Source organism: Pecten maximus, chromosome 1, assembly GCF_902652985.1.
Source record: "Pecten maximus chromosome 1, xPecMax1.1, whole genome shotgun sequence".
In the NCBI taxonomy this organism is placed as follows: Eukaryota; Metazoa; Mollusca; class Bivalvia; order Pectinida; family Pectinidae; genus Pecten; species Pecten maximus.
Genome location: NC_047015.1, coordinates 41,018,944 through 41,024,696, shown reverse-complemented (window position 1 = coordinate 41,024,696; position 5,753 = coordinate 41,018,944).

Sequence of the window (5,753 nt, the reverse complement as noted above, 5' to 3'; positions counted from 1 at the left end):
GAAAAGATCAATCTGACATGGAACCTATAAAGATCATTCAATGGTGGGCGCCAAGATCCCTCTGGGATCTCTTGTATATAAATGAAGTTGGTGTGACCCCTTGGGCCTGAGGGGCGGGGCCCCAAAAGGGGAACTTTGATGAAATTTTGCTATAAAATCCTACTCCTCCTTAACCCTTTGGTGGATTTCAACCAGATATTGTGTGAAACATCATTTGGGGAGGGTGATCATATTTTATATAAATGAGGCTGGTGTGACCCCTAGGGCCTGAGGGGCGGGGCCCCAAATGGGGAACTTTGATGAAATTTTGCTATAAAATCCTACTCCTCCTTAACCCTTTAGTGGATTTCAACCAGATATGTTGTGAAACATCATTTGGGGAGGGCGGTCATATTTTATATAAATGAGGCTAGTGTGACCCCTGGGGTCTGAGGGGCGGGGCCCCAAATGGGGAACTTTGATGAAATTTTGCTATAAAATCCTACTCCTCCTTAACCCTGTAGTGGATTTCAACCAGATATGTTGTGAAACATCATTTGGGGAGGGCGGTCATATTTTATATAAATGAGGCTAGTGTGACCCCTGGGGCCTGAGGGGCGGGGCCCCAAATGGGGAACTTAGATGAAATTTTGCTATAAAATCCTACTCCTCCTTAACCCTTTAGTGGATTTCAACCAGATATTGTGTGAAACATCATTGGGGGAGGGTGGTCATATTTTATATAAATGAGGCTGGTGTGACCCCTGGGGCCAGAGGTGCGGGGCCCCAAAAGGGCAACTTTGATGAAATTTTGCTTTAAAATACTACTCCTCCCAAACCCAAAAGTAGATTATTACAAAATTTGGTGTGGAACATCGTTAGAGGAGGACAATCATATTTTATATAGATGAGGCTGGTCTGACCCCTGGGGCCAGAGGGGCCGGGCCCCAAATAGGGAACTTTGGTGGATATTTGCTATAAAATCCTACTCCTCCTTTACCCTTTGGTGGATTACAACTAAATTTGGTGTGAAACATCATTGGGGGAGGGTGGTCATATTTTGTATAAATGAGGCTGGTGTGAGCCCTGGGGCCAGAGTGACGGGCCCAAAAAAGGGAACTTTGATGAAATTTTGCTATAAAATCCTACTCGTCCTTAACCCTTTGGTGGATTTCAACCAGATATTGTGTGAAACAGCATTGGGGGAGGGTGGTCATATTTTATGTAAATGAGGCTGGTGTGGCCCCTGGGGCCAGAGGGGCAGGGCCCCAAAAGGGGAACTTTGATGAAATTTTGCTTTAAAATACTACTCCTAACCCCCATAGTGAATTATTACCAAATTTGGTGTGAAACATCATTGGAGGAGGACAATCATATTTTATATAAATGAGGCTGGTTTGACCCCTAGGGCCAGAGGGGCGGGGCCCCAAAAGGTGAACTTTGGTGAATTTTTGCTATAAATCCTACTTCTCTCTAACCCTTTGGTGGATTAATACGAAATATGGTGTAAAACATCCTTTGGGAAGGGTGGTCATATTTTATATAAACGAGGCTAGTGTGACCCCTGGGGCCTGAGGGGCAGGGCCCCAAAATGGTGGTGAATATTTGCTGTTAAATCCTAATCCTCCCTAACCTTTTGGTGGATTACAACCTAATTTGATGTGAAACATAAGGTGACGGCAATCATATTTTTTAATGAGACAGGTTTGACCCCTGGGGAAAAAAAGATGGGGCAAAAGGAGCGCTTAGGTTAAACATTTCTTAAAAATGCAATTCCTCCTTAATGCCTTAATTGATTACAACCATATTTAGTATGAAACATCATTGGGGAAAGGCAATCCTAATTTATATAAATGAGTCTTTTCTGACCCATTGGGACAGAGGGGCATGCCCCAAAAATGGGAACTTGGCTAAAATTTTGCTTTATGATGCTGCTCTTCCTGGACAAGCTAAATGGATAAAAACCAAATTTGATCCAAAACATAACTGGCTGCGATAAATAATTTATGGTACATTTAATAATGCTGGATTGAGGGGTGTGTCCCTGCTGTAAGTGTAAGTGTTTGTCAGATGACCGTTAAGGCCCATGGGCCTCTTGTTCATTTAAACAACTTATTCTCAATAACCAAGAGGCCCAGGGACTTGAAATTGGCCCTGTAGCATGCTGGGGTGAAGGGCTACTAAGTTTGTTCAAATGAATGACCTTGACCTTCATTCAAGGTCATTTGGGTCAAATAGGCTAACATCTTCAAACAACTTATTCTCAATAACTAAGAGGCCCAGGGACTTAATATTAGGCCTTAAGCATGCTGGGGTGAAGGGCTACCAAGTTTGTTCAAATGAATGACCTTGATCTTCATTCAAGGTCGCATGGGTCAAATAGGCTAAAATATTCAAATAACTTCTTCTCAATAACCAAGAAGCCCACAGACTTAATATTAGGCCTGTAGCATGCTTGGGTGAAGGGCTAGCAAGTTTGTTCAAATGAATGATCTTGACCTTCATTCTAGGTCACATGGGTCAAATAGGCTAAAATCTTCAAACGACTTCTTCCCTATAACTAAGAAGCCCAGGGACTTAATATTAGGCCTGTAGCATTTGGGGTGATGGACTACCAAATTTGTTCAAATGAATGACATTGACCTACATTCAAGGTCAATTAGGCTGAATTCTTTAAACAATGATTTCTCCTTAGCAAAAAGACCTGATATTAGGCCAGTTGTGTACTGGAATGAAGAACTAGAACATTTATTGACATGAAGAAACTTAGCCTTGCTGAAATTTGAATAAAGTGGTTATCAGCATAGTATCTGCAGAAATAACCTAAATCAACTTCAAAGTTGCTGTAGTGCCAGGTGAGCGATACAGGCCCATTGGGCCTCTTGTTGATATAGCAGTTTTGCGCCGTCTTTATTCTGGTAATCACTACGGGGAGGTGGAGACACAACGTCCCTATAAGTTGAGTTTGGTACTGATCCTGATAAAACAGCCGTGGATCCTAAAAAATACCAGAGGTCTCGTGTAAAAATCCAGGTAATGAGTAAGGAGGAGTGATCCCAACACAGTTTTGTCAAGAAATTTATTCCATGAGTTGTTTACTTTTGTTTGTTTGTTTTTGTTTAACGTCCTATAAACAGCCAGGGTCATTTAAGGATGTGCCAGGTTTTGGAGGTGGAGGAAAGCCGGAGTACCCGGAGAAAAACCACCGGCCTACAGTCAGTATCTGGCAACTGCCCCACGTAGGTTTCGAACTTGCAACCCAGAGGTGGAGGGCTAGTGATAAAATGTCGGGACACCTTAGTTTACATGTTTCGACTAGAAGGTAGTCGTCATCAGAACAACAATCATCAATTGTGACGTCTTAGAAACGAGTGTACACATCAGAAAATGATGACGTCATAATACAATATAAGTACACATATAACTGATAAACATGTGGCGATATTGGCGCGAACTAAATATAGATGTTGCAAAGCTATATAAAATTAGAACAAGATGCAATACAATATACAATTGTTTTGGAGTAGATTCAGTTCAGTGACTATACTGGAGACCAAGATTAGATACATAGATACACATTTGTTAGTTTACAAGCCAATTGTGTATAAAGGTCCCGTTGACAACGATTTATACGTCCATATATACAAATAACGTGAAAATTTTTTTTGAGGCTCTACCTATAATGACAATGTAAATATTATACACAGTAAAAATCCAGGATAAACATATATTGTATAGATATATTCTGGTAAATTAACGTGTTATATAATTAATGGCACAATCAATGTAGAAAATAACTACGCTGTATTTTGAAAATCTCCTGAAATGCAATTAATACCGATATTAACAAGAGATGTTAGCTGACAACATAGCCCACAGAGTGGGTTAAAATTCAATTTTAGTTTTTAGCTCACCTGCCCGAAGGGCAAGTGAGCTTATGCCGTGGCGTGGTGTCCGTCGTCCGGCCGTCCGTCCGGCGTCAACTTTTCCATTTAAACAACTTCTTCTCAATAACCAGGGAGTTGATATTAGGTCTGTAGCATGCTGGGGTGAAGTGCTACCAAGTTTGTTCAAATGAATGACCTTAACCTTCATTCAAGGTCACATATTTAAAAAATGCTAAAATCTTTAAACGACTTTTTAATAACCAAGAGTCCCAGGGAATTGATATTAGGTCTGTAGCATGCTGGGATGAAGGGCTACAAAGTTTGTTCAAATGAATGACCTTGACCTTCATTCAAGGTCACAGGGATCAAATAGACTGAAATCTTTAAACGACTTCTTCTCAATAACCAAAAGTCCTAGGGAGTTGATATTGGGTCTGTAGCATGCTGGGATGAAGGGCTACTAAGTTTGTTCAAAGGAATGACCTTGACCTTCATTCAATGTCACAGAGATCAAATAGGCTTAAACCTTTAAACGACTTCTTCCCAATAACCGAGAGTCCCAGGGAGTTGATATTAGGTCGAAAGCATGCTGGGATAAAGGACTACCAAGTTTTTTCAAATGAATGACCTTAACATTCATTCAAGGTCACATATTTAAAAAATGCTAAAATCTTTAAACGACTTCTTCTCAATAACCAAGAGTCCCATGGAGTTGATATTGGGTCTGTAGCATGCTGGGATGAAGGGCTAAAAAGTTGGTTCAAATGAATGACCTTGACCTTCATTCAAGGTCACAGGGATCAAATAGGCTGAAATCTTTAAACGACTTTTTAATAACCAAGAGTCCCAGGGAGTTGATATTAGGTCTGTAGCATGCTGGGGTGAAGTGCTACCAAGTTTGTTCAAATGAATGACCTTGACTTTCATTCAAGGTCATAGGGATCAAATAGACTGAAATCTTTAAATGACTTCTTCCCAATAACCGAGAGTCCCAGGGAGTTGATATTAGATCGAAAGCATGCTGGGATAAAGGGCTACCAAGTTTGTTAAAATGAATGACCTTAATGACCACAGCTGTAAACTGTCCTAGTGTCAGACTAAACCCTGTCACACACAGCTGTAAACTGTCTGTAGTGTTAGACTAAACCCTGTCACACACAGCTGTAAACTGTCTGTAGTGTTAGACTAAACCCTGTCACACACGGCTGTAAACTGTCTGTAGTGTTAGACTAAACCCTGTCACACACAGCTGTAAACTGACTGTAGTGTTGGACTAATCCCTGTCACACACAGCTGTAAACTGTCTGTAGTGTCAGACTAAACCCTGTCACACACAGCTGTAAACTGTCTGTAGTGTCAGACTAAACCCTGTCACACATGGCTGTAAACTGTCTGTAGTGTCAGACTAAACCCTGTCACACATGGCTGTAAACTATCTGTAGTGTCAGACTAAACCCTGTCACACACAGCTGTAAACTGTCTGTAGTGTCAGACTTAACCCTGTCACACACAGCTGTAAACTGTGTGTAGTGTCAGACTAAACCCTGTCACACACAGCTGTAAACTGTCTGTAGTGTTAGACTAAACCCTGTCACACAGCTGTAAACTGTCTGTAGTGTTGGACTAAACCCTGTCACACACAGCTGTAAACTGTCTGTAGTGTCAGACTAAACCCTGTCACACACAGCTGTAAACTGTCTGTAGTGTCAGACTAAACCCTGTCACACACGGCTGTAAACTGTCTGTAGTGTTGGACTAAACCCTGTCACACACAGCTGTAAACTGTCTGTAGTGTTGGACTAAACCCTGTCACACACAGCTGTAAACTGTCTGTAGTGTTGGACTAAACCCTGTCACACACAGCTGTAAACTGTCTGTAGTGTTGGA